Raw genomic sequence first — 22381 nt, 5'->3', positions numbered from 1 at the left:
ACAAGTATTCCTCAGTTTGTTCTCACCCCAAAATTAAAAGCAGCTCAGGTATATGCAGATACATTCACTCACATCCAACCTTTGCTGCTCTCTCCTCCCTCATCCTTTCCCTTCTTTTCTCTTCCCCACTGCTAAAAACTAGATTATAAGATTCTGAGGGAAGGGGACTGTCTTTTCTGCTTATTTTACCTTACAAAGTGTTATGTATGCTGACAAAACTACAGATATACACACTTAATCTACAAATGCCCTGCTCCAGGTTCCCTCTCCATCAGAATGTTCAGAAGATGATGACACAAGATAGGGACTTCTCAGTGATGGCACCAAGGCACCAAGAACTTACTCCCCAGGGAACCTCATCTTGACCGTTCTCTATTCGTTTGTATGTCATTGGATGAGGACTGTTCTGCTTCAGAGGGCATTTGGGACTTGCTGAATCCATAAAGTTAAGAATTGGTCTTAAGCTTTTTATTGATGACACTGGCATGTTTTTATTATTATTTATTATTGATTTATTTAATTTATATACCGCCTGACTCCAAAGGCTCTAGGAGTCAGAGGTTTTAGTTTCTGTAAGTTGCTTCGGAGACCCATTTGGGTCAAAATGTTGAACAAAAGTGTTTTAAATAAATAAATGAATACTTAGTAAGGATGTGTAAACCATTTCGACGTTGAAATGTTTCAACATCGAAATGCACCATTTTGAGTGCTTCAATCTCAAAACAAAACACCCTTTAAATAAAGAGCCTGCTTCAGGTGCGGAACAAACCAACCTCATTTCAATTCAAAACATTTTGAGCACCATTTTGGATCCCCCCCTCCCCCACTGATTGGTTTTCTGGCACTGGCCTCTGATTAACTTGCAATCTTCTTGGTTGGCTTGTTATCATACCAATCAAGTGTTGTCATGGGCAACTGTGCTCCCATTGACTGGGGGGAGTGGGGAGGGAGCCCAAAAGGAAGGAGTTTCAAAATGTATTTAAAAAGGGACTGAGAGGCAGAGAGAGCCCTTACAGTGTGGCTCTCTTAAAGAGGATAGATCAGGAGAGGAGGAAGGTAGATTTGATTTTGTGGTTTTCTCAGCACCGAGTATATGCTGTGCTATTCCCACTATAACTATTTGGTTTTGCTGGATCTCAGATTAACAAAGGCAAAACCTGGGTTCCTTCCTTACTTGAGTTGTGGTTTGTTTTGTATGTGAGATAGTATTGTGGTAAAAACGGACAGCGGCATCTCTCTCTCTGTAATATTTCTTGGTGATTGCTGTGATGAGCTCCATTTCTGGTCTTGAGACTAGCTTGTGTATCACTCACTGCTCTGGTCAGTGCTGCAATCTGTACTGCAAGGAGGTGTACTCAGTCAAAATGTGGCTGAAGCTGCTCTAGTTCATGCTTGCTGCTAAGTAAGGGTGCTGCTGTGGCAACTGTTGCAATGCTAAGAATGTTAAGGAGTCATACTTGTCTGTGAGAGAGCAACTTGAGCCAATGATGTACTGCAGCACAGGTACTGTGGCTGGCAGTGGATACTGGGTCAGTGATTATTTTATCTTTACCATTTTTGGAGTGTGTTTGAAATGTGTGTTCTTTGTTGGGAGGGATAGATTCCCTTTTACTGTGTCCTTCTGCAGTGTTTTTCAAGGCACGGTTTGCAAAAGGCATTGCAAACTGCAATGCAAAACTTGTGTGTACTCTGTGAGTGCAGTTTGTTCTGGCCATAAGGGACAATGGGGAAATTCAAAACACCCCATGGGTAGCTCCTAGGGACGCCAAAGTGGGTTGTGTGGTAGGGCATGATGGGTGCTACTTATCACCCAACCCACAAAAGAAATGGGCAAGTGGGGTCCTATGGGGTTTTGGGGAAAGGTTAGAAATTTGTTTAAAGTTTTTAAACTTCCCCCCAAACCCCCATAGGATCCTATGTGGTATTTGCAGAAAGGTTAAAAATTGGTTAAGAATTGCCCACTTGCCTATTTCTTTTGTGGGTTGGGTGGTATGTAGATACCAACCGTCATGCCCTACCACCCAACCCACTTTGGTGTCCCTAGGAGCTACCCATGGGGAACAATGAGAAGTTTCGAGTTTTCCTATTGTTCCTTATGGCCAGAACACTCTAAATGTTTCTAGCGTTGGTTTGTCAAAATAAAAGGTTCAACTGCTGTTTCGACCATCTGCGTTTTGTTTTGAGCTCGAAACAAAAATGCAAAATCCATTTCATGCACATGCCTAATACCTAGCCTAAACCTTTGCAGACAGTTGCTTTAAAAAAAAAATAAACAGGGCTGAGGTTCTCAAGATGCAAAATGCTATTGATTTCTGCTCTTGGGCAGTGTGGTTGCAAAAGACACACAAGCTTGGTCATATTTGTGTTCCCCTCCACAATCCAGATCTAGACTATGCAAATCAATAAAGTCCTGCTTATATGCAAATACAGGCTTGACTGCATACTTCATTCTGTACCCGATACTTAAGGTTAGCTTCCTCTCTCTTGCAGAACTATGAGACTTTTGGCATCGAGTGGCTTTCAGGCCAGGGATGGGCAGGAGAGATGAATGTGTGCAGGGACATGGATGAAGGCTGTGAGGAAAGGATGCACATCCCTGCAGGATATAGATGGGCCACGTCCTCATTCTTTTGCAGATTGCATTTCCACAGACATGAGGACTAGTTAATAATCATGTATTACAATTTCTTTATGCAGCATCATCAATTTTCATTGGTGCTTTGCAGCACATAACACCCGCCCCTCCGAAAGAGATGCGTGTCTGTCCCAATGATCTTACAATATAAAGTGTGACAGTGGGAAGAGACAACGGGAGTGGGGAAGCCAGGATAAACACATTAGCAAATGCAGTTACACATAAGGCTTCATTTCAGGGTGGAAAAGCTGCGGGGTTAAGTTAAGGGGTGGGAGGACGGTGGCAGGACGTCATCCCAAGCAGATGAGATAGCAATTAAAAAAGGGAAATTTTGCAGAAGGTACTGGATTCTGCATTCAGAATTCTGAATACGGAACCACAGAAGTGGAACTGCTCTGGGTATAGGCAAAGGGAGAGGAATAATGACATCTCTTGCTCCCTTCTTCAAAAATGAGGACAGTGCTCTCTGCAATGCAGTCATGGCACACGAGAGGAAAAATAAGAGTGGCCACACCCAGACAGGTTTGACACCTAATCCTTTTTTAAACTGTGCTATTCTTGTTTTTCATAATCATTTACTTAGCACCCTCAGTGTACAAGGTATGTTAAGATTACTCTCTGCACAAGAACACTTGTGTGGGGAGGGTAGGCTGAGAAAAGAGCTTGCCCACTGCCACTCAGTGAGTTTCATGGCCAAAGAAATGGGAACCCAGGCCTTCTCTACATTGATCCACACTGGATTGCTGCAGTTCACTGCCATGCTGGGTGGGGCTGGAAAGGCCTTTACAATCATAAAACCTGATTATCATATTTTGCTAGAAATGCCATAACTGGCACTCTACTACCAGTGATGGGTGCAGGTGAAATGTTTTGCTGATCCATTCCACTATGGGTTTCCAATCCTAGCTAGCCCTGTCCATTTTTATCACTGGGCCTTGGTCTTGAAGATCAACAGTGCAGCTCTGGGGTCAGCTGGCAAGCTAAAAAAAACAACATTAAGCAGGTGAGACTAGAATTGGCCACCTGAGTAGCTTGCTGTACAGCCACAATTTACACATGAAAGAAAGAACTTCTCAAACATGCATACATCTAAATGAACCCAGAGGCTTTCAGACTGGATTCAGAGGGATGCCTAGGGTTCCTCAAAAGCTTAGCAGGGGTTCCTCGGTGAGAAGACCAGCAATAGCGATCAGCTTCCCTGAAAGACAGCGTGCCTACCACTACCCAACTTCCCCTGAAATGTGCAGCCATATGGGGGGCGTTATGTACTTTCTATGACACATTCTCCGTTTGTATGGGGTGTCAGCTGACCCAGGAGGCATTCATTATGCAATGAGTGGGTACCCTAGAGCAGTGTTTCTCAGCCACCAGTCTGTGGACCAGTGCTGGTCCGCGAAGCATCACTAATAAAAATAACCCCCACCACAGAACAACAACAACAAACCAATGTTGGGCCAGCGGGGGCTCTCCAGAGCTCATTTCCAGGCAGCTCTCGCTGCTGGATAACATTCATTTCCCTTCTTCGAAATGAACATTATCCAGCAGCGAGGGCTGCCTGGAAATGAACTCCAGAGAGCTGCCCGGAATTGTTTTTTTGGGGGGTGCCTGGGGCTGGGGGTGACCCCCTTACTGACTGCTGGTCCAGGAAACTGTGCATGAATAATGTACTGGTCCATGGCTCCAAAAACATTGAGAAGCACTGCTCTAGAGCAAACCCCACTTATTGGGTGGTGCTTCTCCCTTCCTAACTGAGCACAGAGGCAACTTTTAAAAATGGTGTACAAAACGTATATTTAAACTTATAAAACTTATATTTAGCAGGGGGGAGAGCAATAGTCCCTATCCAACCCCAGCACAACATCCCTCCATGCTTATCGTTGCTGATGTCTACCTTATATTCCCTTTTAGATTTTGATCCCTTTTGGGACAGGGAGCTATATTATTTATTTTTCTACATAAACCAAGTTGAGAACTTTTGTTGAAGAGTGGAATATAAATATCCATAGTAGTAGAAGAATCCTTTGCAATATGCAGAGATTCTGTGGCGAATGAGCAGCATTTTCTTCAGCAGTTGAGTAAACAGGAAATGGATTCCCTGCAGAATGTTTCAAAGCCAAGTTATTTTATTTGATATTTATATCCCACCTTTCTTCCTCTCGAGGCAGCATGTGGAGGGTTCCCATGCCATCCACACATTAACAGGACACAGACCCGCTCAGCTTAGGCAGGGCTGCTGCCTCATTTGCTTTCAGACCTCTCGTAAAATCTTGCAGAGTGGAGTCTGTACTAGGTAGCTTCTAATCTACATCGTGAGCCAAGGTTAACCTAAGGAAATAAGCAGTAGAGGGTTTCATTTCCTGTCTGGGTTCTCTCGACAGACAGCAGCCTCAAACAAACTGCTCAGCCCAAAGCATGGCAGGCACAAGTTCTGTTTGCAAGGAAGCTGAGCTGGCGTCCAGGTTCATAGGACCATTTAATATTAAAAGGGCAGGGTGACCAAGTTTCTTTGTAGTCATCAAGGTATGGCACCGCACTGGAATGTAGTCTGGATGCCAGCATCTTGCTCCTGGCTTTTACAGGAGGAGCACAGGATGCAGAGCAGTTACTAACACCTTTGGCCTTGAGACTCCAAAAAGCAGCTAGTATCACTGTTTGACACTCCTCCTAATCCAGGAGATTGCTCAGGCTGCCAGAGAACAGGCCTAATATTACTCAATTTGCCACATGTAGCCCCAGTTGTAGCAGGGAACAGGATAATCAGGCCTGCTTTTACTGAAATATAGTTAAAAAGGAGAATGTTTCTAGCCCTCCTGGTAACAAAAAAGAGGGTTTGTTTGTTTGTTTGTTTAAAGAAGATGACGGTTTTGTGATTCCAGCAGTTTTGATAATGTGATGGGTACAAACTTCCAGTCAGGATGCTATCCAGGGCTCATAGATGTCTGAAGGGACCACCAAGATGAGCTGTGGACCTCCTGTAAGCCCCAGTCCACAAACACTCTGACTGTCATCTCCTGAAAGATGCAATCGTGGAATTCACTCCCACTAGCTTAGGTCAGGGGTTCTCAAGCTGTGGGTCTCAGATGTTGCCTACAAGAACCATCATCCCCAGCCACAATGGCCAAATGGCCTTTGGCCATTGTGCCTGGAGATGAGGGAGTGGTAGGCTGACAACATCTGGGGGCCCAAGCTTGAGAACCCCTGCCTAGAATGGCTTTGAGAATGGATCAGACACATTAGCCCCAACAGCCATATTCACATATGCTGAACAATCTTACAACAAGTGTACAGGGTACACAGGTACAAATTGGTATGCAAGTACATTTATTCATATGTTATGTTGAACACAGGTACAGCAGTACACTTCCCATCTGGACCATAAATCCAAGGGGCCTATATTTTATTTATTTATTCGATTTCTATACCGCCCTTCCAAAAATGGCTCAGGGCAGTTTACACAGAGAAATAATAAATAAATAAGATGGCTCCCTGTCCCCAAAGGGCTCACATTCTAAAAAGAAACACAAGATGGGCCCCAGCCACAGTCACTGGAGGTACTGTGCTGGGGGTGGATAGGGCCAGTTACTCTCGCCCTGCTCAGTAAAGAGAATCACCACGTTAAAAGGTGCCTCTTTGCCAAGTTAGCAGGGGTTCACTCTTGATATTAACGCAGTTGCAGTAATTCACACCAAAACATGTACCTGAATCACATACAGAGGTTGGCCTCCGGGCATTTCTGAGAAGCAGATGCTGGGGAAAGAGAATGGCCACTCCCTTCATAAGAACAGCCTTGCTGGATCAGGCCCAAGGCCCATCTAGTTCAGCATCCTGTTTCGCACAGTGGCCCACCAGATGCCACTGGAAGCCTACAGGCAGGAGTTGAAGGCATGCCCTCTCTCCTGCTGTTACTCCCCTGCAACTGGTACTCAGAGGCATCCGGCTTCTGAGGAGCTTCTAGAATAGGGATGGGCAAACCTGGCCCTCCAGCTGTTGTTAAACTACAACTCGCATCATCCCCAGCCACAGTGTATAACACATTGTGACTGGGAATGATGCACGTTCAACAACAGCTGGAGGGCCAGGTTTGCCCATCCCTGTTCTAGAAGCATCTGGCTAGCTGCTATTGGAAACAGAACACTGGATGCTATAGATCTTGGTCTGATTTAGCAAAGCAATTTTCATATTTTATGGAGGGTGGAGTCATGATCATATGCTTGAGTGACATGCTGCTCCTGGGGTCTGTTGGATGTGAGGGGTGAACACAGCACATGAACTTGACAGTAAGTTCATCCTGGCACACTTACAGCCTATGATGAAACCTTGTATAGTGAGTGAGGCCTGCACTAGATAGTTTCTAATCTACATGACAAGCCAAGGCAACAGGCCTATCCCAAAATGCCCCGTGACCCAGGCAGAGTTGGAGCCAAGCCACATGGTAAACGAAACCCTGGCAGCACTCAGCACTGTGGGCCAAATTCCTTTCTTCGGGAGTATCCGGAGGCCCTAGGTGGTGCTTCTCCAAAGGGAGCACCAATCAGAAACTCAGAAAGAGCCCAGACTTGTCTGTGCTAGATGAAGAGGATTGCTGGATGAAAACAAACCAGCAATCAGATCCGTTCATCTAAGATTCAGAGGTGTGGGAAGGATTAAGCAAAAGTCTGGGAACCTTGCTGGCTTGGTGCAAAGCTTATGCAAGGAAGAACCTATCACTCTGGTTAATGAGGGGATGGTGAGATTGCATGCAGTTTTGGGGAAGGAGGCGGATCTTAATCCCCATTTTGTTTTGGGGAAGGCTAGGATTTTTTTGTAGATGTATCTTGAGATCTGGATTCAGTGGCTCAAAGCCAAACAGTCAAAGGAAACTTGCTTTCAAGAACCCAAAAGTTCTACATGGCTTCCAAAATAAGCACAAATCATCACTCACCCAGACCTCTCTTCTTTCTTGCAGGGATACTTTTGGTATTCCACAGGCCACAATCACCACCACCCTCCAACACACACACACACACACACACACACACACACAAAACCCAAAACAAAACAAGAACTCCAGCACATACACGGTAGATAGAATGGAGTGAGAAATGGCAGGCAGAAAATGTCCCAGGCCTGAACAGCAGGAAGAGAAAAGAAGCGAGGGTTTCAGTGTCTCGAGATTGACAGACTGCTTGGAAGTTTGTACTGCAAAAGGATCACGACTCCAGAGAAGGCCTGAGCACATGATAGGGTAGTGCAGAGATTCCTTTAATTGCCTGCCTGCTGGCTTCCCAACCTTATCTTTCTCCCTGCAAGCTCAGTTAAAGGCCTGCTGAAGCCTCTTGTATACACTGGTTTTCTTTGTCTCTTTAAGAACGAGCAAGGAGTGGGAATCAATGTAAACTTCTAGCCCAAGTGCTCGATGGGGACAGAGGCACTGCTGAGGAGGAAAACAATTCAACCTTCGCCCGCCCCACCACCAGCACTGGCAGGAAAATTTAGGTGATTAAATACCCCTGAAATAAAGGGGGGAAAGGAGCTCCCCCCAAATTCGATCCTTTCCCTCCCCTTCCCAGCAACAGCAGAGAAAGGAGAGGAGAAGAGAAAGCAGAAGTGCCCCCCGCAGCCTCCCCAATACAGAAAACGTCTCTTACCCAGTGAGCAACCAGCTGTTCCACTAACCTTTTAGCAACAACAATAACAGCTTTCAAGCCAGCTGGGGGAGGCGGAGGCAGGCAAAGCTCTAAGCGCTGCTGGGAACTGTAGTTCACTCGCCTGCCCGTAAATTAGCAGGAGCGAAGAGGAGAGACTGCATTTCCCGAACAGCCATACGAAGTTGGGGAGACAGCGAGGGATTGTGGGGTTAGTAGTTCCAAGGCCGACAACTCAAAGGGAAAATGGTGCCGCAGGGACTCCAAGTTCCAGGGAGCTGAGGGATATGGAAGTAGTTTACTGGTTGGTAGGAGATTAAATAATTCAGAAGGGGCTCAAGTTGCTAAAGTGGGGAATCTAATACCTTGAGACGGCCTTACGTAGCAAGGGCCTTGGCTGAGGGGTTTCTAGGATGTTATAAGCGCTTTCTACACAGAGAGTTCCTAGAAATACGACCCGAGCAGTATAAACAGGTACGCAAAAAACAACGATAGACGAGGAACACAAGTACCTCTGAACTGGGAAGATATAATATACACAGGGAGCCAGTGTGTGTGAGAGAGAATATTTATAATGCATCATCACTTGCACGGGTGCCAAACTGTATCCGTGCAAGGGCAATGCGAAAGGACAAACAGTACACAAAACTACTCCCGTGTGTAATGCAAAAAAAGATGTGAAAAGTATCCAAAGGCAAGGCTTTTGATATAGATATTGATGCACACTTCACCAGCTAGTGGCTCCTCTTATTGCCCTTCCCCCTCACATTTTCATGCTGTCTGCTTTTCTGTTCTCTATGCCTTGAACACCAAATTTTCACGGAGGGTTTGTTGTCTCAGGCCAGAGGTGCACCTAGGCAATTTTGGAGACTGGACCTAGCGGTCTTGGAGCCTCCACACCACCGCCTCCATCACTCCCTTTGGAGACCACCCTTTGCTACCCCACCGCCGCTGCAATGCACTATTTCTTACACTGGAACATGTTTAGGTGAAGCTGGAAACGTTTTTGTTCTTTAGAATTTTTTTTGAAGAAGATACTTCCCAGTGACCTGCACATACCATATTTTAGATTGAGAGTCCTGACACGTTAGCAGAATGCACTTAACCACCCCCCCCCCAAAAAAAACCCAAAAAACCCCAGCAACACTAGAACATACTTGGGGAAAGCTGGAAACATTTTTGTTTTTTAAGGGGGGAAAAAAAATCTAATGATACTTCCCATTGACCTGTACAGACATACATACCATATTTTGCATTAAGAGTCCTGGCACTTAAATCCTGTCTGATTACACACCTTCTTGCTCATTCATCATCACAAACCCACAGTTGTGGGCCAGAGTGCATTTGTAAAAAAACCAAAAAAAACCCACTTCACAACTCCCAATGGATTCTTGACCATTTACAAACCAACTAGGACACAACACATGTCTCTTGCTCCACAATTCAAACATACACCTGGATCAGAAGCCAGCTTGGACATATAGTGCATTTGTAGGGTGGGGGGAGTTAAAACCACAACACATGACCTCTGCTTCACAGTTCTCACTCAGATCTGGATTGCAAACCAATTTGAGCATAGGGCATTTATTTAAAAATATTGTTTATTTGGATGTTAACAGTTAGCTCCAATTTAACTAGTGAAGTACTCTGGATAGAGATAACTCTTTCTGCCAGCTTTACTACAGTAGGGGGGGGGGACTGATTAAAAACTAGTACATTGACCAATCCACTTCAAATTAAATAATCAGAGCTGTCCCAGCCTGCCCTACATCTGTGCTCAATATCAAAGCCCTGTACCAAGCAATTCCAGGAGACCTTAACAGTGGGGCAAAATGGGGAGTGCTTTACTCTTTTTTTAATGAAGGCAAAAGGGCAAATTTCTCCATATAGGGGTAGAATGATGCTCTAGGGGGGCTTCAGTTCCAGAAGGTTTTGTAACTTTCTGCCATGAAACAAACCACTTATAGGATTTTTTAAAAAATTTTTTAAATTTTTTTTAAAAGGTTAAAAATAAACAAATTGCCCAATCCATTGTAAATTCAATATTTAGAGCCCTCCCAACCTGCCCTACATCTGTCCCCGATATCAAAGCCCTATGGCAAGTCATTCCATAAATATTCAAGGGGGGGGGGTTAACCACGAAAAGGAAATCACATACAATATCTCCATCACTAGGTCTGAGGAGTCCCAGCCAGGCACAGGCTCAGCACTGGAGGCCAGGACATGTGGAATGCACAGGCCACCACTCTGCCTCCTTTCTTCTCTCATGTCTGGGCAGAATCAGAAAGGCCTCCGGAAGCCCCGCCCACCAAACAGCTGATGGTCGGCTTGGGGCAGTTCAGGAAGGCTACTGTTGGGAGGGGATCGTGCTTCAGCTGCCCTTGTCTCTTACAGTTGTGCTTGGCCTGCTGGCGGGTGGGCACCAGCACAGCATGGAAATGGGGATTTGGAGGCCCCATGGGGTATAAGGAGGCCCTCCAGGTGGCATGGGGGAACCAGAAGTCTCCTCAGAAGTCTGGTCCAAAGAGCACCAATAGCTGAGGCACCTTTATTGCTTTAAACCTCCCCCCATTTCCCTACATTTAGCAGTATTTATCTCAATTAACTTGCAAAGGGCTAAGATCCACCCCAAACAAGACATCTTGTTTGATATTTCAGCTAAGTTTTTACAATGTTTAATTTAATAAACTTGCAAACAGTGGTGGTTGGGGGAGGGGCACTAGTCAGGGCAGGTGATGGGTGGAGCCACAGGCAGTGAGCAGGGCTGCTTGGAGAGCTGGTTTGGGCCCTGGCGAAAAGTTTTTCTGCCCCCCTGCCACCAGCAAGTAAAATAAACGTTCCTACCGGCACCTCTGCCTCCACTCCTTCCCTCCTTCTCTGCTGCTCCTTTGCACCTTGCCTTTGTCCCTCATGGCATAGGCGCAGGCAGGCGGGGGAGTGACTTGGGCTCATCATGATGATGATGACAGCAAGTGGGCAGGAGGGTGCAAGCCTGCAGGTTAATATTACTAGATAGATGATGGGACTAAATGGGGTCTATCCAGAAGCCTGGGCTTAAGTGAATTCATGTGGATACTGTATTGAAATGTTTCTTTGTATGCATGCATGCAATGCACTGTTTGTGTGTGTTTGGGGGTGTATTCCTTTTCTGGTTGGAATATCTGCTCAGGAGTGCTTGTGCTGGGAGTGGAGCAGGTGTACTTAACTGGGAACACCAACCGCCCTTATTTCCCCAAAATGAATGCTGGCCTTTGCCTGGTCCAGCCCTCAGCTTCCTCTGCCACTCTCCCTTCTTAGTCTTTCTAAGGATCCCAAAGTGGGGAGGAGATGAACTGCCACCAGATGCTAGCCCAGGAGCCCAGCTTCAGGAAGGGAGAGGAGGTGCGGGGGAGCCCATCGACTGAAGCAAGCGAGAGAGCGCAGATGCACTGGGAGAGTTTTCAGGCAGCCGTGTAAGAGGGATGGTAGAAGCAAATCTTTGGGGCGGGGATTGGAACAAGGCGCTGAACCGCGAACATCCAGGCTGATCCAGTTCCACGAGTGGAACTTCAGTGGCTCAGGCAGAAAGTCCATAGTTTGCCAGCCTGTGGAAGTGCATGGATTGTTTGGCAAGGCAACAAGGGCAACATGCACTGGCCAAACACAGCACAGTGGTGGCATGGCTGCCTACTCGAGCCAGCTCCTCTGTATTCATCTTCTCTCTCTCTCTCTCTGATTGGGTACAGTGAGTCTCCCTCAGTCTCGGGTGCAGATGGGGCGAAATTTTCAACATTTTATCAATGACTTTGATGAAGAGATGCACAGCCCAGCCGAACCCCCTTCTGGACCACTAGGCCCCTGTAATTTGTACCGGCTCCCCCCTCGTTGGCCCTGGTAGTGAGAGGTGAAGCCAATTGTGCGCAGCTGTGGAGGTGGAGCCAGGACTAGGCAGGTGCCTTAGCAGTAACTGGCAAAGTGTAGATTTGTAGCTAACGAGTGGGATCAAAATACCTACACACACAAGCACACAGATCTCAGTTGCTCATCAGCAGAGATACAGAGAAATATGGAAAACATCGGTTGCTTTAAAGTGCTCAACAGGACCACAGTAGTGTGTAGATTTGTATCTAACATGGCAGGATCAAAACACAAGCACACACAGAGGAAAAGAACTGTACAAGCTACAAGCATAGACCAGCTACAAAAGGCTGCTTCATTGCTTCCTTAATCCTTGCCCATTGAACCTTAACTCTCATTGGACATATGAATGTTATAGATACTGGCCACAATCCAGAGAAAAACCTAGTTAGCTCTCTGCATAGCAAATAGATTTTGAAAATTATTTTCCTTCCAACAAAATCCATTTCTTCTCTACATCACACCTACATGGAAAATCACTTCTGCCATTATTTGAAAAGCAGTTTGGACTCGGAAATCCATACATACGCCCTAAAATAACTTTCTGGCACCTTGTGCCAGTTTCTAATCTAATCAGCCCAGTCTTGCAGTTTGCTGTTCCTTCCAATGTTTTATAGCATGCCATTTTGGGAACGGGCCATAGTGCTATGCATACAGATCAGATCAGAGAGCAAGAGAGGGAAAGCAGAGGTTGCATTTCAAATGCATAACACAAACAAATAAGTCAGCAAAAGTCAGACTTACCAACAGCCAGCCAGCCTACTTGTGATCTAACCAAAATGGTGATTGGATTATTCTGAGTAGCTAAAAGAAAAAGACTTCCTCACCCTCTGGGCACTGATTGGCTGCTTGAGGAGTCAATCAGCCTAGTCCCTCTCTGATTGGTTTATAGGGTGGTCCTAGTACTGCCCACATTGCAGACCAAAGGCGAACATGCTCATTGGCTCCTGCCTTATTAATATTAATATTTTAAAATGTCTTGGGCTTTTCATTTGTTCTTTGCTTCTGCAGCCCACTTCGCAACTCTTAAAGCAGCAGGAGGCTGCAGTCAAGAGCAGTGGTGAACAACTGATGGAGGCAGTAGGCACACAGAATGGAGCAGGGACAATATGGCTTACTGAGAAATTTAAGGTGAGCGTTACCCACTTTGACCATAGATAAGATCCGACCCTGCTTGCAGAGGGGCTGAGCTCTTGCATGGTCCTGCTTTATCTATAAAGTTCACCTCTCCTATCAGCATTGTTTCAGAAATTTCATTGAAGATGAAACCCAACAGAATACACCAAAAAAAAAAAAAAAAGGCCAATAGATTTCAAAGTGGGAGATCAGTCTTCAATCAACTGGTCTTCCATTCGGGATGGGAAGGGGTTCACATGTGGAAAAAACTTTGCACTTCCCATTTCTATAATTTGAATATCACATCGACATTGGCTAGAAATATATACTTGATTTTTAAATGTCTCTCTTCGGCCTTCCACACGTGCGCAATTGTCCACATGTGCACAATTAGTGCAAGAGAGGCATAAAGGCATTTGCAGTGTCATGTGTGGAAAACATTCAAAGAATGGGAAAGCTGGAAGGCTTGCAGTACTCTACATAACTGAAGATCCAAGAGAAATCTGTGCCCCAAGACTATTCACCTGCTCTTTACAATTGCATCAGGCCCAAGATCCATGCTCTCATTCTACGGGCAGGGAAACTAGTTCTCTCTTTACACAGACATTCCTGAAGGTAGGGATGTCTTTAGAGAGCCCTGGCAGGCTACAAGCCCTGGGGCAAATCAGCCAGTGTCAGGCCCATAGCCAGCTAGTGGCATGGTGTGTACCTGCCACACCAAAAAATCCTCTTTCCTCCCCAGCCTCACTGACTGTTTTCACTGAACATTTTATAACCTGCCTCCCCTGACTTCTGCAATCCCACACCCACCCATTTAGAGTCTGGTTACAGGCCTGGCCAGTGTAGGGCCCCCTTCCAGTTAATTTTAATGGCAGCAACAAGAGTGGGCCCAGGTGGTCGCCCTGCTTGCCCTGCCCTAAGGACAGCCCTGCCTGATGGGAATCTTGGTTTAACACCAAACTACAGGTTCAGATAAATGCATAGCTTGGTTCTGTGTGGAAAATAACAATAGTAATATAGCGCTTTTCAAAGTGCTTCACATGTATTACCTTGTTGCAGCCCTTACAAATACCTGCTATTGCAGCTGGGGAGCTGAGATTGAGAGGCTGTGGCCACCTATTTCAGTGATCCACACTATTTTTCAGGCAGTGGCCACTTTGGCAATAAAACTTTCAATTTTCCATTGTGCTTTCCCCAGCACTTGTGGGGTTCCTTTAAGAGAGACGGGGCCCACTCTTAAGAGTTGTGTGGGGAAAGTGCTGGGAAGGGCTAAACTTCCTAGCATTCTGTGCATGCCTTCTGAGATGGTGCAGGGCCTCATGAGGCCCCTGCATTTCCCTTAAAGGAGTCCCCTGCCACTGGGCAAAGCGCAGTTCTGCATGGTGCCAGGGGACTGTGCAGAGTATTCAGCTTTGGTGGGAGTTTAATACACAATTAGTCAGGGAGCTGTGCTTAGGGTTGACTGCCCCCTGGGCCTTACAGGGAGGAACACCACCCTACTGTGTTATGCGAGAGGTGGGATTTGGATTAAGGATTTATTGAGATATATAGCAGTGGTGGGTGGGTGGGTGAGGGAGATCAGGACTGGAACAGCAGCACAACAAGAGTGGGTATTCAACCCTTTCCTGCCGTGTCTCAGTCCTGATAAAAATGGCATTCCTGGGGCTGTTCTAGCTCTAGAAGGAAAGCTTCAATTGGTTCCAGTGATGTTGGGAAATCGCTGCCATAGATAAACTTCTGGCCTTTTAATTTACCTGTCTCCCAGGATATTTGTGAGAGACAACTACCTGTCTGCCAGTGATTGGTAGATAAAAGCCCATCCCTTCCCTCTCTCTTCCTCTGACTGTTGTGGAGGTGAGCTGGCACTGCAACCAGCCAACTGCTGGGGAGGAAGCAATGTGGAGGCAGACTGTGCCTCTTGCCTTTAATAGGAGCCTGACACGTAGATAGAAATGAAGCCAGTGAAGCTTTCTCTCTTGTTTTATCTCCTTGCTGGGAAAAGCTTCATCTGCTAAATGTTTGAGGTGGCTGCTAATGGTGCATAAGCAGGGACAGTAAAAACACTGTCTGGCAACACTACTGGAAGTAATTTCTGTGGTCTCGCTCCTCTCTACTTGGGGCAAATTGTGGTCTGCATTGCAGAAATCCATTTGGGAATGAGAAGGGATGGGTGGCTGTACCTGCACTGAACGAGAAGGTGGACTTGATGACTTTTCACCCTCTCTGGCTGTAGATGATCAGCTAGGGCAGCATTCTGTGTTTCTGCCTAGGTGCTGGCTTGCTTACCTGAATACCTCTGCCCGGGGCGTAGCTAGGGAAGAAGGGGCCCGTGTTCACCCCTCTCCCCTCAGAGTGAGGGAGATAATGAAGAAATATGGAGGGGTGGAGCTGGAGTCCCCTGGTTTTTTGAACTCATCTGCTCAATTATAGCTACACCCAGAGGCGCACTAACCTCCGGACCTTAGGGACCTGGTCCGGACCTCCAAGGTCTGGGGGAGCTTCCAAATAGCTGGGGCCGGGGGCCTCCAGCAGCCACCCTGCGCCCGTCCTGCCAAACCTCCATTTAAAAAAAAAAAACTCTTACCGTGGCCGAGGGGTGGCTGTCGGGGGGAGCGGAGCAGTCCTTCTCCCCCTCCCCCGGCAATGGTGGGGTGGGAGCAGGAGCAACGCTGCCCCCATCCATTCAGGCCAGCGTCTTTAAGCAAATGTGAGACGTGCCTGCGCAAAGGAGATCGTCACAAGCCCATGACATCACGGGCTTGCGATGATCTCTCAACTGTGCAGGCGGACCTCTCAGTTGCTTAAAAAGGTTAGCCCAAATGGTTGTGTGCAGTGTTGCTTCTGCTCCCACCCCACCGCTGCCAGGGGAGAAGGGAGAAGGACTGCTCCGCTTCCCCCACAGCAACCCGTCAGCCGCAGTAAGAGTTTTTTTTTTAAGTGGAGCTTTGGCGGGGTGGGCCCCCCATAGGAGGTTTTGAGGGAGTCCTTGCGTGGGGGGACGACGACTCGTGGCTGGGCGGTCTGGGTGCCCAAATTACCTTGGTGCGCCCCTGGCTACACCCCTGCTCCCTGTACATGTGCAGGCTATGATTCTGTGGGAGTATAGAAAAGCAACAGAATACTGGCTGCAGAATTTTGCACCCTTTCCTCTTTAAAGGGGCAGGTTTCTAGCCCTTATGGCTCTGAAGACATACTCAAAAGTATGTGTACTATGTCTGGTAAAATCTCAAAAGCCTGAGCAGCCATGCTCAAATTATGGAGGGAAAGACAGAACCTCTTAATAAAATCCAAAATCCTCATCTCCCTCCAGTTTTGTCCCAAACATGCCCCCTATAGCCTTCTAAAAACAGAGTCCTCTCTAGTCACTCCCAGAGCAGGGTGAGCATTAGTGAGAACTTTAATAAGTAATATTTTCAGTAGCCAGAGGCTTATGACTAGAAGAAGCAGAATGAATGATACATAGTGGGGGGGGGGGGAGAGATGGAATTATGCAAAACAAGAGAAGTCATGTATATATTTTTAATTTGCATAATGTATACAGGATGCAGAATTCAGCCCAGTTGCTGCCTAATTGAACTAATAAAAAGAAATAATTTGGGTTACCTTGGCACAGAAATTTGAATCTTTTCCTTGTAGCCTTGAATGCACATAGGCATGCTCTACATTCAGCCCTGGAAGCCACAGGGTGTGTGTGTGTGTGTGTGTGTTGTATACACTGTCCTGGTCCCTGCTAGCCACATGGCTTGATGAGGATCAGAGTGGGCTAAAGCATCCTGCGCATTTGGCCCAAAGGGAATGGCAATGCATTCTCTGCAATATGAGCAGCCTGAAAGGATCATCCTGAGATTTTATAGCAGGACTATGCTTAGGGGCACTGGGAGAAAGGCCTAACATTCTGGACTCACATAACATGTCCGATCTCCAGAGGACATACGTCTGCTCATACGCTTAGCCAGAGCTATTCTGATGTGCATCGAACTGGTTTGCGCAACAGAAGAGAAGCATGGAGATAAATATCTGCCGCTACCAGCCTTTGCTTTTATAGCTACTTGGGGCTTCATACCATAAAAAGCAACAAGAGTCTTGTTGGGTTTTAAGCAGGAGTTGAAGTACCTTGAGAGAGTGCTTTAAGATCCCGCAGAGCCCCATGTCAGCAGCTTTCTTACTAGCATTGAGTGCATGTATGTGTGATGAGAGTGCACAAGTGTGTGTGTGTGTGTGTGTGTGTGTGTATGTGTGCGTGCTGGTGGGCGAGCAGGCCAGGGCTGAGAGCTGTGTTACTTGAACATTAAAATGTTTGTGCCCCAGCATGCTACAGATTGGGCTGCCGTTTGGAGGATGGTGACGCCGCACGGTGCTAAAAAGCAGAGACCACTGCTTGATAGGGACCTAATTAAGTCTTCGATCCGGCTGGCTCATCTGCCTCTCATTAGTGCCTCTGATGCCAGGCCTGGCACTAAAAGGAACAGAAGGGGCTGTTGGCTCAGCATTCTCTGGCCAGTCCCGCACCGCGTGCCAGCCCGCCTCATTGCGCCAGGCTGCTCTGCTTCTCCTCTAGCCTGCCAATCACCCGGTTTAAAGGGGACCTGCTCATCAGAAGAACATTTGGCCATGAAGCTTTTAGTTAAACAAATTGTTTGACTCTTCTTGGGAGCAAGCGGAATGAAGAAATATCTCTATCTAATATCTATATTCCCTTGCTACCCAGAAGAGTCAAATGATAATAATAATAAACTTTGTTTATATCATTGTTTTCCTTGTCTATCATGTCAGAAGGAATGCAATGTTGCTATCTGTGTGAGAGCCGCTTCCAGAATTCATCATTTTCAAATACTTGGGGTCAGATCTTGCTCACATTCATCCCCTTGCCTTTCCCTTTCTTTCCTTCGTTGTCTGCTGAAATTGTAAGCTCCTCAGTTTGGGGATCTGTCTTATTCGCTAATGTTACGGTTTAAAGTGCCATGTACAGTGATGGCACACCAACCAACCAACCAATCCAGAGAGTTGATATGTATCAAAGGATAACTTGAAGAAATACCAAATTGGCAGCATTTTCAACAAAACCGAACCCTCTTTGGACATTATGTTGTACCTGCATCAAGATGCTTCTACACACGTACATGTTTTTGTTTGAATGACTGTACCTGCGTTCATTTTAAAAGTGAACCTGGGTATAGGCAGGTCCCTTCAAATGCAGGATACAGATGGGAAGGGCATACGACATAACATGAATAAATGTACCTGCCTACTGATTTGTACCTGTGTATACTGTGCACAGATTGATGATAACGTGTGAATAGGGCTCTGGTGGCAGCATTTGTGATGGTGACTGGTTCTGTATAATTTCCTGACTGCAATCTAAATTCTTGTGGCAGTGTGTGAGGGTGGGACTAGGCAAGATGAGGAACACTATCAGGGGTGTGGAGGGCGTGTATTTGTTTAGTAAGCAATTAAAATGTGAAGCGAGTGGAGTCTATACATTTTGATTGTTGTTCAAAATGAATGCCAAAGAGCTCTGTGTGAATTCCAGATGTCACATATTCATTTGTTTCATTTGGAACGCTTCAGTGGTGGGCTGCTGTTTGCCCTGCACCAGATGTGTTTAGGAATACAGTTTTTTGAAAAATCTCGCACTAATTTCAGTATAATGAGACGGCTCCACTGATATCAGTGGGAGATAGAAACACCTTGTGTGCCTGGCCCTGATAATGTCATGCCAATTGTATGCCAAATACAGTAGTTCGAGGCAATGGAAGGGCATCTGGATCTCCCACTGAAAGCACTGGAGAACTGAAGCAAACCGGAATCAAATGAATGAAATAATAATGAAATGAATATGATTTTAAATGAATGAATCACTAAACAAATGAAGTTTTAAATAATGAAAATGGGTGACAATGATATGCCTGTACTACATATGTGCACAAGAAGCTAGGAGCAAGAATAACCTAACCTTTCCACTGACACACTAGTTTTCTCAATGCAGGGAGTTTTGTTGTTAATGGGGGAGCATTCAAACATGCAACCTCCTCGCAGAATCTGAAGTACTACAGCACAGGAACAGTTTCACCCTGTGCCCTGCTGCTTGTGTAGACCAGCCCCAATGCGCTTGCTGGAGGAGACTAGGCTGGACGACCTGGTCGCTTTTCTCTCACTGGGCCCCAAAGCTTTAATTGCACACTTCTATGCCTGGCTGTTATAACCGAAGGCACCTGTGAAAAAATTTAGTGGGCTCCATCACAGTGCTACATTACTGGCATATCACCATGTGGGCCAGCTGGTCTGAGCAGACGGCCCCACAGCATCCCTTTCTGGCTGGGCTGTAAGAATGTGGCGAAAGCCAGACTTGGGATTCATGCCATGAGCCAGGCTTTGCAGTGTAGTAGAAGAGCTGTCAGGAATAACTATGGAGTGAGATTGTGTGGGCATGCATGTCTGCTCTCTCAGCATCCTAGTGTTGGAGCCACAGATTCCATCAAACTAAAGGCCAAATCATGTGACCAAAGAAACGCACTTCAGGGCCAACTACATCCATGCAGCAGATGGCCTTTGGATTTCTTCGCCTTGTTGTACCCATATTAGGTGATGTGTTTTGTCATGTGGTCTGCAGGGAGTTTAGATCTCCTTCCTCCTTCAAGGCTGATTGCCATCAAAACAGGTGGGATAACTAGTGAGGATTGTACTAAAAGGCAAATATGGTATGACATGTACTGGGCAGTTCTAAGGAAGATCTGATGAGTTCCCCAGTCATGTCTTGAACTTGTTCAGAGAAAACTCATCTCATATGATGAGAAGCATTGATTGCAAATGTTACGGAGGGCTTATACCATCTTGGGACACTGTGTTACAGGCAGTCACAAGAAAGCAAGCCAACCTTTGTAAGCAGTGAGCTTCTAAATCAAAACAAAGCTCCTGTCCATCTTTTCTGCAGTTTAATTAACATAGGGTATAGATAAATGATGCACATTTATAAATATTTACAGACACAGCAGGACAAAACTCTACTAACTAACATAAATAGGAAAGTTTTGTTGTGGAGGCTGGCTTTGTTAGATATGTTTGAATTGTTTAGTGAATCTGCAGTTAGGCTTCACTCTACTGGAATATGTTGCATCTGCCAAGCTGTTGTATCTGCTATCTTTACCTAGTGTGTTTGTTGTTCAATGAAAACACTTTGTTAAGAGCTCTGTGCCTGCCTAAAGTTATTCTGTGTAAATACTACACAAGATCTTACAGATATGTTCTCCCTCTTATCCTCTGCCCTCCCTTTCCCTTCTCCGGAGTCCCTTTATGTCATTTTATTTTTATTGTGATTCTTTAAGATATGCCAACTCATATGGACAATTGAAAACTGCTGCTAGCTGCCCTGATGGGACATAAATCAAAAGTAATAAAATTTGCCACTTAATAAGATAAGATATGAGAGTGTCTTTAATGTTTTCATTTTTAATAGTTCTTTCGTAATATGACATGGTTGAAGCAAAGTATAGTTGTATTGACTTCGCTTTCAGCATGAAGCAGGGAAAGCAACCCAGAAAATGGCCTGAACTGGTGAATTAAGTAGGCCCGGTCAAGCTGTGTGAACTGCCTGGATAAGAGACTGCCCTCTGCCCTGACCTGCTCCGCCTTGCCAAGGAACCATATCTCTACACTCTTGGAGGCTCTCTCCACTTCTTGGAGGAAGAGTGAGGTATAAATGAAATAAGAAAATGAACTTATGGCTGCATACCTCAGGGTTTCTCAAACTTGGGTTCTCAGACGTTGGACTACAGCTCTCACCATCCTCAGCCATAATGGCCTTCTGGGAACCCAAGTTTGAGAAACCTCTGCTTTACATAGTAATCTCAGAAGGACTTCTAAGTAAAGACACAGAGGACCAGACTGCATTTTGGGTAGACAAATGGTGACATGCGCCTTTTCAGACTGAGAGAAACCTTTACTGCTATGGTAGTCCCTGGAATGCCAACACAGCCTAAGGGGAGTCCGAGATTCTAAGCATCCCCTTCCTTCTCAATACTTGCTTTAATGTCTTTGCTGGGCCATGCTCTGGGGGGTTTCCTTCCTCATTAAGAACTATGTTTCTGGAACCCTGGGGTCTTTCTGTGCCCCTCGTACTCTCCATGTGGTTTGGGCAGCTGGTGATTAAGCAAGCCACTGACTGGATAATTGCTGGATGTGTGTGGTGGCTGCTGTCACCGAGACTTGGTGTGTTATTGCAGAATCGCTGTGGCGGGTAATGATTCTCCACCGCAGCTGAGCGCGCACACTAATTATCTGGAGACAGCGCATTCCCCTCTGCATCCACGGAAGGGCAGGATGGCCGCTTGATGTCCAGCCTGCATCCAAGCTCTCTTGGGTCTGTTTCACAAGAAACACCGTTTTTATTCTTTCCTGTCTCTCTCTATCCTGCGGGACTTCATTATGCATGTTCAAACGTTAAAGGTTTAAATGCACTTAGAAATATTATGCCCCCGTTTTCTAGTGTGTGAGAGGCCGCATTCCCAGCAGCATCTGGCAGCTGGCTTTCTCTGTGGCAAAAGTGGTGACCAAGAGTTCGTATCTATAAGGTGGCATTGGTTCATGAGAACAGGAAAGGTTTCTCAGAATGCTTGCATCAAACTGCCACATTCATACCATGAAGAGTAACAAATGGCTGCTTCTCGTGTTTATTTATTAATGTACATATTTTTTTTAAAAATAGTTGACTTTTCTAAAAATAGCTTGAGATGAAATAAAATGTATTAAAAACAACAACCCCAAGATAAACAAAAATACCAAGAATAGCCATAAAATACAACTATCACAGCAGGATAAGCAATTCTAGATAGGAAAACAATAACATCACAGCATATGATGTTAATCATAATTCACGTTTAAAGAAAAGTTTATGAGGTGAGGACAAGCTTTTAGCTGTATGCTGCCTTGCACTTGTTGAAATATGGTTTATTGATTTAAAAATAATTTGTGAAATATTGTGGTTATCACAGGTATAGGCACATCCCCTCTGCTTGATGCCAGGACAGGGTCTGGGAAGGCAACTACCTTCAGAGAAGCAGATCCAAGGGAACAAGAGGAAGGTACCAACTTTAAAAACCATGAAAGCTATTCA

The 22381-nt window shown here is 45.8% G+C and overlaps 1 protein-coding gene across 3 annotated transcripts in view; it reads right to left on the bottom strand.

The window, feature by feature from the left end:
* CALCOCO1 (calcium binding and coiled-coil domain 1) overlaps positions 1-8381 on the bottom strand; it is a 29995-nt gene extending 21614 nt beyond the window's left edge. Inside the window, exon 1 of one of the 3 annotated variants that reach the window (XM_053299346.1) lies at positions 8291-8381. The gene's annotated coding sequence lies outside the window, so the exon portion shown is untranslated. Of the gene's footprint in view, positions 1-8262 lie in introns of all 3 variants that reach the window. The other 2 variants (XM_053299345.1, XM_053299344.1) reach the window with 2 other exon arrangements.
* Between the last annotated feature and the right edge of the window lie 14000 nt (positions 8382-22381).

Source organism: Hemicordylus capensis, chromosome 2 (assembly GCF_027244095.1).
Source record: "Hemicordylus capensis ecotype Gifberg chromosome 2, rHemCap1.1.pri, whole genome shotgun sequence".
In the NCBI taxonomy this organism is placed as follows: domain Eukaryota; kingdom Metazoa; phylum Chordata; class Lepidosauria; order Squamata; family Cordylidae; genus Hemicordylus; species Hemicordylus capensis.
This window is presented reverse-complemented; position numbering and strand designations above follow the sequence as displayed.